Genomic DNA, 14,619 nt, shown 5'->3' on the forward strand with positions numbered 1-14,619 from the left:
AAAACAAAAAATCCAAAAAAACAAATAACGAAATCAAGAAATAGGTAAAGGAACTGAACAGGCACTTCACAGAAGAAGAAATATGAGGGAATGGGAGGGGGGGATAGTAGGGGATAGTAGGGGATAGGAAAGGTAGCAGAATACAACAGTCACTAATATGGCATTATGGAAAAATGTGGATGTGTAACCGATGTGACTCTGCAACTTGTATTTGGGGTTCATAACCCACTTGAATCAAATGTATGAAAGATGATATGTCATGAGTTATGTAATGTTTTGAACAACCAATAAAAAAAAGATGAAGAAGAAGAAATATGAATCATAAACAAACCTATAAAAATTGTTCAACATCTCTAATGGTTAGAGAAATGCAAATTAAAAGTGCACTGAGATTCCATCTCACTCCAGTGAGTATGACAATTATCAAGAATAAAAGTAACAATAAATGTTGACAAGAATGTGGAGGGAAAGGTTCACTCATACACTGCTAATAGGACTGCAAATTGGTGCAACTATTCTGTAAAGCAGTATGGAGACCTTAGAAAATGGAATCACCATTTAACCCAGTTATCCCACTCCTCAGTTTATACTCAAAAGTACTTAAAATCAGCCTACTACAGTGACACAGCCACATCAATGTTTATAGCACCTTAATTCACAATAGCCAAGATATGGAACCAACCTAGATGTGCTTCAACAGATGAATGGATAAAGAAAATGTGATAAGTGTTTATATGCATATATACGTGAGTTTGTTGTTTGTGTGTGAGTGTGTGTGTGCGTGTATACACAATGGAATATTACTCAGCTATAAAAAAGAATAAAATTATGGCTTTTGCTGGTAAATGGGTGGAACTGGAGACTATCATGCTGAGTCAAGTAAGAGAGTTCCAAAAAGCCAAAGGTTGAATATTCTTTCTAATAAGTGGATGCTAATCCATAGCAAAGGAAGGTAGGGAAGGGAAGTGGATTAGATAAAGGGAATGAAGGAAAGGTAGGGGAGATGGGAATAGGAGACAGTAGAATGAGTCAGATGTAACATTTCTATGCTCATATATGAATAGATGACCAGTGTAACTCCATATCACGTTAGCCTCAAGAATGAGTTCAAAATTGCAATGGGTGGCACCCCATGTATGTATAATATGTCCAAATACACACTACTGTCGTGTGTATCTAAAACAACAAATAAAGAACTCAACCGCCAAAATCATTGAAATAGTCCATGTAAAACTACAATGAAGCCCCTGCTGTCCTTATTCCTTATTCCCAATACAGTTATGCTTCTGTGACAGGTGTTTTCTCTTCCTTTCATTCAGAAAGTTCTAGATTTAGATTTTCTTTTTGACTGAAAAAAAGAAACTTTGAATCCAGAGCATTTCACACTGATCCCAAGCCCTTTTAATTTTTAGTCAGGTTATGCTTAAATTTCTGACTGGCCTCAATCTTGTGATTCTCCTGAGTCTGTCTGTCTAATGAATGGGATTACAGGCCTGTCCACCAGAAAAAAAAATGATATTACATCACTATTTTCCAGAATTTGGTATCAAAAGCTTGGTCCGAGTCCCAGATGCTGATGCATTTTTGAGGGCAAGGTTTTGAGATAAAGGGGAAAAAACCAAATATATGAGCTTCATTTTTCAATAATTTTGCCTTATTGCTTTGCAAAAAGAATACACAGTGGACTCCTGTCTCAGAAGATGTGATTCTAATCTTCAGAGAGAAGGTGGGCTTTTCTTTTCTTTTTTTTTTTTTCCTTGTACCTGGGATTGAATTTAGTGGCACTTGACCAGCCACATCCCCAGCCCTATTTTGTATTTTATTTAGAGACAGGATCTCACTGAGTTGCTTAGGGCCTTACTTTTGCTGAGGCTGGCTTTGAACATGGGATCCTCCTGCCTCAGCCTCCTGAACCACTGAGATTACAGGCCTGCAGCACCACACCCAGTGGGGAGTCGGGCTTTTAAGAGAGGACACAAAGTCTACACTCCTGCTGTGCCTCTTTGAGAGTCATAATTCATTGGAAGACTTAAGAAATAGTGGCTTTTTAGTTTCAAAGTATGGATGCCTTTGTTCCTGTGGTCGATGAGTCAAGGGAAAGATAACTCAGTTTTATAGGAAGAAGGGTAGTTTTATTTTCCCCTGGTTAGAGAAGGGTAGAGGGAAAAGAAGAAAGAAAAATGTCAGTTTTAAAATAAGCTGCTGGGGCAGCGCAGCATGGGTTATATCCAAAGCCTGAAGTGGACCCCTGTTGCATATTCACCTACAAATATGTTCTAGTTCTTCAATATCTTTCTGGAAGATTATTGCTACAGCAAGCATGTAGCAATATGCTGGAGACCCCCAAGTCCCCGCCAAGTGCAGTTTAGGTACTAATTAGAACTAGAGGCCAAAGACTGTGGATACATTTGCAGAAAATAGAGGCATTACCCTGCCATTCTGAAGGTCTAGGCCCTCGAGATGTGATCTGTGCCCTTCAGCCTCCCTGAGAGGACACCCCACACACTCTGCCTTAGTTTCCCCTCCATCTGTCCCCTCTAATCTTCATCTCCCGTGGATCATCCAGAGAAGGTTTGCAGTGAAAGCCCCTACACAGGATTCCCATGCAGCTCTGTTATGAGGCTGTTGGAAAGACACACTGGGCTCTGAGCACAGGCACAGTGGAGTAGACAGAGCAGGACTGAATGAGGGAAATGCAGCCTTAGAGACAGGTGGAGACCCGGGTCTCAGCTCAGACTGTGGTAACAACACCAGTCAGGTACCTTACACAGCACACACAGAGTCTGGTGAAAACGGCCAAGCCACCAGCAGGCCTGATGTCTGGGGAGCGCTGGCCTCTTGGTTTGCTATGTACCAACTGCCTCCTGTCATTGTGTCCCCGCTGTGGCCAAGAGGGCGAGCTCTAGTCTCTTTCTCCTCTTATAAATCCATGAATCCCCTCCTGGTGGCTCCATCCTCTGATCTCATCTAAACCTCTCCAAGGCTCCCCCTTCTGACAAAATTTCATGAGAGATTAAGGCTTCAACATAAGGACTTCAGGGGGACAAGTGTTCAGTCTGTACTGGGCATTTCAGGAAAGAGGACTACAGGAAGAAACCTGTGCTCATGACCCACACTCTAGCCTTTTGTAACTCTGGATGATGTAGTGGGAAAAAAAAAATCCCTGTGTTCTTAATATGGCCTACACCTGTCTTTAGGCTGAAGGGAAATATCCTCAGTTACATTCAAGGCTTTTGAGTACTTGTTCATAACTAAACTTTTATGTTTTTACCTTCTTAGTTTTCCCTGAATTATGTTTATCTTTGTGTGTGTTCTAAACTGATCGTTAACAAAACTTTTATCTAAACCAGTCTCTTCAGATCTATAGTGACTAAACATTTCAGTATTCTCTCAGGAACAAGTGAGTTTGATATCTCCCTTTATCTCTCTTCACTACCACCTGTTCACATTTACTCTCCTTATGCCTCAGGTGACAAGAGAATTTATGTTCCTTAAAGAGGAGACATTGGGCAAGTCCACAGAAAAGTGTGGCAGGGGCAGACAGATCTTGATGCCATCCAGTAGCCCCTTTTCAATATGTCTTCCTGTCATTTTTAATCTCTCATTTAAAAATCTATCTTCACAATTTATAAATTTCTATTAAAGTATAAGTTTTATTACAACCTTTTTCATGACAACTTATCCCTTAGAGCCTACTCAAATATACATGTGTGCAAAAGTGTGTAAAATCATACCTGACTCTGAGAAGGAATGGAGTTGGGAGAGTGCCCAGGTCATAATGTCTTTAAAAATGCACAAATGGAAACCTAGGAGTGGGAGTGATTCAAGGATGGTTCCATTAAAAAGTGTCATCACCTTTGTCATGCCTCTGTCCTCTGCTTTCATCACTGTCACCTTTAGCCTAAGTTTAAAACAGTGGGATCACAAATGGCTCTCTGGTCTACACTCTCTCTTGTCTATAAATCAATGGAAATGGATAAAGTTTTCCTCAGAACATTTATGTTAATGCTAATTTTTCCCGAGAAGCCCTCAGTAAACATTTTATAGCTGCTTCTTCATTGAAAGCAGTCACTACTTGCCGTTAACCAGTAAGTAAATGAAAGTATGCTAACTCTTTTTACTACTAAGTTACATGACATAGCATAACTTTTTTTTAAAAGTGTATTTTTAATTCTGCAATTCTGAGCCTAACCCACTCCATACTTTCTTCCCTTGTGAACTGTGAGGAACTGTCCCAGGACTCTGCATGGATACCAAATCTGTGGTTACTTGGGTCCTTCTTATGAAAGAGGGCAGTATCTGCACATCCTCTGGTAAAGCTGAAATACTTTCTAAATTACTTATGTACCCAATACAATGGAAATATATGCCTCAGTACACAGACAAAATGCAGACAAATTATTTGCCAAGATGTAATATAAATGGCCTACATTTTAATTCCAAATAGACGGTTTTTTAAATCCCATCTGAAGCCTTGTAAGCTCAATCTTTACTATTCACATTCCCATCAGCATTCTGTCCTGAGATACTACCAGATGCCCATTAACCTCTACTTAGAACTTTTAAGGTTTCTCAAGCTTGCATTTCCAAATTTTAAAACTCCTACCTCATGCCAGTTCCAAAGGCTTTTGAACCCCTGGTTAGATTACTCACAGTAATGAACCTACTTCTGGGTACTAATTTCCTTGTTAGTCAGCTTTTGTCTCTGTGATCAAAATATCTGACAAGAATTATTTAAAGAAGGGAAAGTTTAATTTGGTTCACAGTTTCAGAAGTCTCATTTCATGGTATTGTGACTCCATTGCCCCGGAGCAAGGTGAGGCAAAATGTCATGGTGCAAGAGCATGGCCAATGAAAGCCACTCAGCTCATGGCTGCTGAGAAGGAGAGAGAGAGAGAGAGAGAAGGAAAGTCCAGAGACAAAATAACAAAGTCCCCAAAGGCACAACCCTAGTGACCCACTTCCTCCAACCATTTCCAGCTCCCAACAATTACCATTACCCTTTGAATTATTAATTTATAAAATGGATTAATCCACTGAAATGGTCACAGTTCTCACAATCCAATATTTTTTACTAACCCTAACCCTGACCTCTCTAAGAATTTGAGTTAATAAATAAATTAATCTGTGCTACATGAAGGGGCTTTAGACATCAAAGCCTGAATGTCCTGAAGACTAAAAGACTGTTGTTTCAGTCAGCTTTTCTGTTGCAATGACCACAAACATGACAAAAATAATGCGGAGGAGGATAAGTTTGAGGCTTATGGTTTCAGAGGTCTCACAGTCCGTAGATGTCCAACTCCATTGTGCTGTGCCCAAAGTGAGGCAGAATATCACGGCAGAAGGGCATGGTGGAGGAAAGTAGCTCAGGACAAGACAAAAGGAAGTGGAGAGAGAGTTCTACTCACTAAGAACAAAATACAAACCCCAGAGCCAATCAGTGGATTAATTCACTAATTGGGTTACAACTCTCATAATTCAATCATTTCACCTCTAAACGTTCTTGCATTATCCCACACATGGACTTTTGGGGAACACCACATATCCAAAACATAATATTTCACCCCTGGCCCCCCACAACTCATATTCACCTCACAATGCAAAATAAATTCAGTCCATTTTCAAGAGGCCCTATAGTCTTATGCAGTTCCAGAATTACCCTAAAGTCCAAGTCCAAAGTCTCCTGAGACTCAAGATAAATCCTTGGCATAAGCCTTTGTAAAAATCAAAAGCAAGTTACATATATCCAATATATAATAGTACAAAGGAAACATTTTCACTCCACACGGGAGAAATAGGGGTATAGAAAGAAGAGATGGGACCAAAGCAAGACCAAAATCAAGCTAGGCAAAGAAGTCCTGTAGCTCCACATCCAGCATCAGGGACAAATGACACCATGATGTCCTCTCCAAAGGTCTTGCATAGCTCCTTCCCTTTGGTCTGACTGGTTGTAGCCCACATGGAATCTCTCTTGGCTTTTCTCTGCTCAGTGCTTCAGCTTTCCTCAGCAGACATTCCACAGTACTATCATCTAGTAATGTCAGGTGTCACTATAGTTCTGGCTTCCTTCTCACTTCTTTATTTATCACCCTCTCAGGGACAGCCCAATGGGACGCCAACCCCGCTACACTTTGCCTTCCTTTGACATCTCAGTGGAAGCCTCCATGACCCACTAATTCCAGCATCTTTCATTCCTGCAGAACAGGAACCATATGGTTGCTACCAAGGTCTGCCACCATCTTGAGCAGTAGCCAAGCCTCCTGGGACCATGGCTGCAGCAGCCTCTGAGTGCCTGGGTGTCTGAGCATGGTGAAAGAACTTCCTAGTCCCCCTGCCCTGTATAAGCATGGTACACCCATGGTCCTTTCTCAAATAAATTTTTACTTTCATACCACTAATACTGAGAAGTGTGTGGTCTTGCCAATTTCTGAGATGTCTTCCATCCATCTTTCCTATTGTTTCTGGGTAAAGTTCAATGTACCCAATAATCTTTACTGGCAATAATCTCTTTAATAAGCACATCTTCCTTTGTTCCTGTTTTACTCAGAGTTTTGTGGACACACTGTTAGCTTTTCAAATTTTTCTGCTCTGCTTTATGCTCCTAATTATCACAGTAAATTTGTCTAAAAGCTGCCAGTAATATCTATGCCGCTGCCTTGAAATTTCTTCTGCCAGTTTAATTAGTCAGCCCATTGCCTTTAAATTCAGTTTCACAGAACGTCTCAGGACATGGGCAAAATGTAGACAATGTATTTATCAGAACATAACATGAATGGCCTCTGGTCCAATTTCCAATAGAGCCCTACTTCCCCTCTGAAACCTTGTGAGCCCAATCTTTACTGTACAGAGTCATATTGGTATTCTGGTCTTCTGAGCTCCAATTACAATCACTCATTAAGGAACAAGTACAACATTCTAAACTTTGCATCAAAATTTCCAAAATTCCTCCCATAAACTCCAAAAAGTTCCAATAGCTTCTGACTGTTGACAGGGTCAGGTTCGTCACAACCACCCCACTTCTCCAGTAATGAATTCTGTTTCAGTCAACTTTTCTATTACTGTGAACAAAAGAACTGATAAGAATAATGTAGAAGAGGAAAGGTTTATTTGGGTGGACTCAGTCCATAGATGGTGGACTCTATTGCTCTCATCTCAAATGTATCAGAATATCATGTAAGAAGGGCATGGTGGAGGAAAGTAGCTCAGAGTAGTTCAGGATGTGGCAATAAGGAAGCAGAAAGAGAGCTCTGCTCACCAGGAATAAAATAAAAACCCAAAAGGCCCACAGTGACCCACCTCTTTTAGTCACATCCTACCTGCCTACAGTTACCACCCAGCTAATCCATATCAGTGGATTAATCCACTGAGTAGGTTACAGCTCTCACATTCCAATCACTTTATTTCTGTGTGTTCTTGCTATATCTCATATATGAGCTTTTGGAGACCACCACATATCAAGGTCATAAGAGCTGGTTATTTACCAAGTGGCCTTAACTGGCGAAGATAATTTCTTTTCCCTCAAGGACCAAATCCATTGACTTGCTTCTGTAACAACTTTCCTAATGATGTCTCTTTGGTACAAAGTCACATGTTATTAAACCATGGAAACAAAGAGAAATAACTATTTCTATTATGATTCTAGTAATTTTATGCTAGTAAATTTAATATTAAACTTTTTAAAATTGGGCATACATAAGGTTTTACATCTATCTAAATGCCTGGAAATTTTCTTCCTAAAATCATATATTGGAAAAACATATATTGGAAAACAGGGCTCATAATGTATAATCACCTACTTTTTGAGATGCAAGAAATCTTGAGAATTCAGTGGATAATATTTCACAATGATGAATACACTCAAAAGGTTGAAAAGAAAATTGGTATAAATTTAAAGTTTGAACAGGAAAATATTATTATGGACTGAAATTATTTAATCAGAATTTAGGCTAGAAGCATTGAAAGAAATTGGTAGAACAAAAGTGTGAAACAGAAAACTCCAAGCCAAAATACTTTACAGTGGCTTCCCAGAGTTTCTTGGTGTTACCTTACGAAGACACTAGTTGTGCGACACCAATACCACATACCACAACAGCACATACCAGCAAGATTATTGAAAAACTTCCAACCAATCTGCATGCCTGAGAGCAAGTTTATGGGTAAAATGATACTTTATATCCTCAGTATTGGTGGTCAAGAATTTATTGTATGAAGAATCTAAATAAATCATTTTGTTCTGCACCACGTACATCAAAGGATGGTGTTTACTTGGTATTCAAGAACTTTCTCTTGAACCTTGCTACTATTTTAAAGGTGGACAGAGCATTAGACTGTTATATGAAAAGAATTTAAAAGTTAGTTAGGGATTCATAAAACCTGGTGAATATAAATTCTCTGATCACCAACTACATGGAAGACTGTAGTCCCTTGAGAATATTAAGGTGGAAAATGTTACTCTTAACCACCATATTCTTTGCAAGATAATTAGTATGTACTTTATTAACATATCAAAGTTTCTTATAAGATTTTGCTCTGATACACATTGTATAGTATAACTATATTAAATGTATAGTAAATTGTATAGTATAGTAAAACTATATTAAAGCCCAGTGCATATCACTACTTCTGAGATAGACAGATGTTCTCTCTCCCTTTACTACTCAATTCAGCTCAACTTTCCAATGCAGAGAAGTTTACAGAAAATTGATGCATTGTCCTGAGGTCATAAAGGTCTTGGCCCTAGAGGTGTGATCTGAACTCTTGCTCTCCCTGATAGTGCATCCCTCCTCACACTCTACCTTAGCGCCTCTCTAGCCCTCTCCTCTAATCTTCATCTTCCCATGGATCATACCGAGAAGTTTTACAGTGGAAACTCCTACCCAGTATTCCTTTGCAGATCTGGTATGGGACAACTGGTAAGACATACTGGGCTCTGAGCACAGGCATATTGGAATTCATGCAGCAGAAGTAAATGGGGGAAACACAGCCTCAGAGACAGGTGAAGAAGCACAGTGTCTCAGCTCAGGTTCCTGGGACAATACCAGAGCTGAGTGTCTTAAACAACATATATTTATTTCTCTTTCATTTCTGGAGGCTGGTTAAGTAATGGCCACCAAAGCACCAGTAGGCCTGGGGTTGGGGAGAATACATAATGATTCTCCCATCATTACGTATTCTTTGCCTCCTATCATTGTGTCCTATTGTGTTAAGGAGGGCCATCTATGTTCTCTTTCTCTTAACAGTAGCCTCAGTCAGCATCACCCTGAAAAACAAAATTGTACAAAGTGATCTTAACTCATAGATAGCTTTGCCACCAAAAGCCTGGTGTGTGCCTTACTCATTGTTTTAGTCAACTTTCTCACTGCTGTGACCAAGAGACCTGACAAGAACAATTTTAAAGGAGAAAAAATTTATTTGGGGGCTCACGGTTTCAGAGGTCTCAATCCATAGCAGGTTGGCTTCATTCCTCAGGTTCCAGGTGAGGCAGAACATCATGGCTGAAGAGTGTGGCAGAGGGAAGCAGCTCATATGATGATCAGGAAGAAGAAAGAAAAACAAAACATATAACCACCCCCAGATACAAAATATATAGCCCAAAGTCACACCTCCGATGACCCACCTCCTCTAGCCACACCCTACCTGTCTTCAGTTACCACTCAATTAATCCCACCAGGGGATTTTGTTGGATCTTATAACCCAAACATTATTCCTCTAAACCTTCTTACATTGTCTCATACATGAGCTTTTGGGGGACACCTCACATCCAAACCAAAGCACCCATTTACCCTCAAACAGCCTTATCAGCTACAGAAACCAGATGTGTCATTAGGGCCAGGATGCTCTTACCATGACTCTCCAAGGACAAACAACACAAAGGATACAGCTATGGAGGAGTCATCAAAACAAAAAGTTCCCAAGACCCTTCAATTTGTACTTGCCATGATTTGTGTTCTTCTCCATTTCCCATGTAAGGGTTCTCCTCACAGCTACAGTAACTCATCCTTAACAAAGAAAGCCAGGTTAACACTCTGTCAGCCAGTCCTGTGTCCCCCCTCTACTGGAGAAAAAGGCCCAATAAAGTATCTTTTCCTCCAGTTGTGCCTTTATCTGATTCTTCTGATGGAGACAAAAGAGCCCACTTGGCTGAAAACACACTATCCCCATCATGGGCCACCATCCAAAAGACTTTATTTAAACTTAATGATGGCCCAAAGTTTCCATCCTGTGTTAGCAACTCCTCAGAGGATGGGGTCGGTGTAGGAATTTCACAGAGACACAACATGCAGTTCATAATAGATATCTCAGGAGGGGAGAGTATAGGACGATACATGTGGTCATGACCCACTCTCTGATTTTTTGTTTTTAAACTCTGGATGACATTTAAGAACAGAGTTCTGAGTTCTTAATATGGCCTCATTACTGCCCTAAGGATGAGGTCAAAGTCTCTTAATCTTGCATTCAAGTCTCTCAAATATTTAGTCAAACTATCAAACTAACATTTTCTCTTCTTTTTTTCTAGCTGAATTACTTTCATGACTGTGTATGACCTGAACTGTTTTTATATGTAACTATTGTCTGCTTACATAAATAAGTTCAGATCTACCTTAACTACACATCTCGGGATTCTCCTTAGAAATAAATGAGATCAAGATGCCCCTGTTCCCTGCCGTCACTACCACCAAGCCACTCTTACTCACCTTACTCTGGTAAAGGGGAGGTTCAGAGCCCAGACAAGGAAAGTGAGGTGCATAAATGCTGAGACCTCTGGGCAGGCCAAGAAAGGTGCAGCAAGGCCAGACAAATCATCTGTTCTTGACAGCATTCGGTAGCACCTTGCAATACATCTCCTTGTCCTTTTCAGTCTCTTGTTTAATGACTAACTCTTCACAGTTTGTGAATTTCCATTAGAACATAAATTATTTATGCACTTTCTCATAGTAACTAGGGCTTTAGAAATTCACCTTATTCAAATGTACATATAAATACCAAAACTGCATAAACATGAACAAGACACTTAGGAGGCAGGCGGTTCAATGTTATTCACCTGAAAACATCTATAAAAATTCACAAAGGGAAGCCTAGGAGTAGGAGGGCTTCAAGGATGGCTGGATTCAGCAACTTAAAAGATGTCATCACTTTATTTCCATCTCTGCCTTCTGCTTTCATTGCTGTCAGCTTTGGCATCTATGCAACTAGGAAAAGGGACAAAGTTGTTCCCAGAAATTTTATTTGAAGTCCTCCTTCCTGGAAGTCTACAGAGGACACTTCATAGTGTCTCCTTAACTGAAAGCAGTCACTACACACTGCTGGACCAGTAATCAAATCAAATTATGCTGATTAATTTATAATTAAGCTATATGACAGAGCCCCAGAGTAAGGGGTAGAGTTCTCATTGTGCAAAAAGGATGACATTCTCTCTTCCCTTGGTAGCCATGAGGAGTTACTTCAAGGACTCCCATGGACACTAAAATCTGCAAATACTCAAGTCCTTTGCATAAACTGGGGAGGTATTTGCATATAACCTGTGAATGTTCTTCTATAAACTTTAAATTCTACCTACAGTAATTATGGTCCCTAATTCCATACCTAATAAGTAATGGAAACACTATGTGAACAGTTGTTTTTCATTTAAACTTAATAATGGCCCATACGTGTAGCTATAAATATATTTCTAATGCATGATTGAATTCTCATGCCTTATTGCATAAGGAATAATGATAAGAAAGATAAATCTGTACCTATTCAGTACAGATGCCATATTTTAAAAATATATCTGATATGTGGCTTCTTGAATATGAGGTCCCCCCACAGACTTGAGGCACCAGCTTTTTAAATTTAGTTAACTAAATGATGATAGAACTGTTGCCAAGAGAAGGAGCAGATGTCAAGATGCAAAAACAATTTCTATTAGAGTAGTCATCTGTGTTCATGAATGCTTTACATATCTAGCCCAGAAACAACCCAAACAGCCACTGATACAGGATTGACTAAATATATATGACATTACCTTCAGTGGAGAAAATGTAAGCATTCTCCTAATTTATACAATAAGTAGTACTTGTCAAGTACGTTATTGAAGGTCTGTGGTATTCCTGAGTCTGTTTAATGCACCAAGGATGTAGTAGTGAAACAAATATTGCAAACCCTTCCCAATCAAATATATTCTGATTGGTAAATAGACAAAGAACAAATAGAATATAATGCTGATCTATGTGTTAGTTGTAAAGAAAACGAAACTAGATAAAGGGTTGGGTGCTTGGAAAGCATGGACCTCCTTCTAATGTAAAACCAAAAAAAGATTTATCAAGGCCCTATCAAAATGTACTTCTGTTTAAAATAGTCACTCTGAAGAGTCAGAGGAGATCACTCATACGTGTAGCTATAAATATATTTCTAATGCATGACTGAATGAGATCCAGGGAAGCATGGCATCTCTATGGCAGATATAAGGACATGTAAAGAGGTAGCCATCTGAGGTAGGGGGTAACTGCATAGGGACAAGGTTTTATACTTGCTATGTCTAATTATTGTACAGATAATGGCAACTTGAGGAAGATAAACCGTAACTGTTAAGCTCATGGTTATAACATTTATAACTTTTTCAATGAAGTGCTATCTCTACTTAGAAGCTTAGCTACCTACGAAAATACATTTATTTTTTTTTTCTTTTAGAGTATATAAGCTGGGAAAAACTTACTTTATTTCAACTGGGTACACTCCATAATCTAGTTGTTAGTTCTCCCATAATCAAGCAGTAACCTCAATATGTGCTCAAGAACAGTTTATCTAAGAAAATTTGCTTTAATAAGACAAGCTCAAGCCTTTCTTCCCCTGGAAATCTTACATAACTCATTATTTAAATGGAAACTATGAGCATATTTTATGGCAAATCACTAGTACTTTTTTTCTTTGCAGTACTTTGAATAGAACCCAGAAGTTTTCTAACACTGCTCTACATTTCCAACCCATTTTTAAATTTCTTTCTTTTTTTATTTAAATTTTTATTGTAATACTGGGAATTGAACCCAAGTTGTTCCATCATTGAGCTACATCTCCAGCCATTTTTAATTTTTATTTTGAGACAGGGTATCCCTAAGTAGCTCAGGCAGACTTTAAATTTTCAATCCTCCTGCATCAGTCTCCCAAGTCACTGGAATTTCAGATGTGCACACAAAGTAACTAGTATTTTAAATGGATTTTAAAATAAAAATATTTATTGTGTTAGTATTATTTTAGTCTTACTTTTAAAACTCAATTTAGAAAGTCAAACTCTTAAAAGGATACAAATTCCAAAGCCTTCAGTATTAGAGATACTCGTTTGTTCCAAATATCCCAGTCACACACCATCTTTTTCAATCCTACATAGACTATGGTATTTCCAGATCCCAGTAGGGATTTAGAGTTTCAAAGATTTCTTTGTTTCTCCATTTTTTTCACAAGTTCAAACTTTTATAGAACAAGGCAACTGTGCTTTAGTCTTTTCACATTGAAGCACAAATTCCTTCACAAAAAATAACCTGCTGCTATTATATGACCTCTAATATTATACCAATCATCCATGGTGATTTTACATATACATATACATTTATAATAAAATTCACAGATGAAATCTTAATTAGTTATCAAAGCTTTATATGAAGGTTGCTATAAATCGAATATGTATAGAGTCTGACCCCAAATGTCAAGAATGTCCCAATTGAGAATCTCCTTCTTTGACTAAGTTGTCTTCAAAGCTACACAATTTCGAATGAAAATAAATCTCACCCAAACAATAATAAAAAAACAGCATCCAGAGTGATAATTTGCTTGAGTAGAAATAATATCTTGGATGGAGATTTCAGATTTATTGTAGAGATGTGGAATCTGATAGTTTTGTCTAGTGAGAAGTTCCTTCTTGAAATTCACTCACTCTGGATACTTGTACCATGTCATTAATTCTTATAATTACAGCTCCAAGGACCTATCCATGGATTTTCCAGAATTTGCTTTAGCCCTCAATTTGATAGAGCTCAGATTGTAGCCCTTATTATGTCTATGGCATCATAGTTGAGAACATGAATACTGAAATGAGTTTCCTGGCATTGAAGCCTGGATTGACATAATAACTATCAGACTCTGCAAAAACATTTGATTTCTCTAAGCCTCTCCCCACAGTCTCCTAAATGGTGAAAATAATAGCACAACAGTTACCCCCAACCTCAGATGGTTACCTCTTTATAGTGTTATCTGTGAGTGTAACAGGGGTCCCTTTCATGTAACAGGGGTCCACTTTATGTTTGAATCTAAACCTTGTTGCTCAACCACTGGCAGCTTATTTTAAAACTGATTTTTTTCTTTCCTTTTCTCCTTTACTTCAGGGGAAAAGAGATGAACGTTTGTCCTGTGTTAAGTGGAGTTATCTGTCCTTCATTTTTTTTTGCCCACCTGAACAAAGAAACTCCAGACCTGGAATGGGAAAAGTTGAATATTAATCCCATCTACAGGTACAATTGGGAAGCCAGCCCTGCGTTCCCCTTGTTAAAGCCCTCCATCCCCCTGGCACTTAGAATATAGCCTCAGTGCCATGAGCCTATTGGCTTTCTCTTTGGCCAGCAAAGCAATAAAAGTTCTTTTTTCTTTTTT

Source organism: Marmota marmota, unplaced genomic scaffold, assembly GCF_001458135.2.
Source record: "Marmota marmota marmota unplaced genomic scaffold, marMar, whole genome shotgun sequence".
In the NCBI taxonomy this organism is placed as follows: Eukaryota; Metazoa; Chordata; class Mammalia; order Rodentia; family Sciuridae; genus Marmota; species Marmota marmota.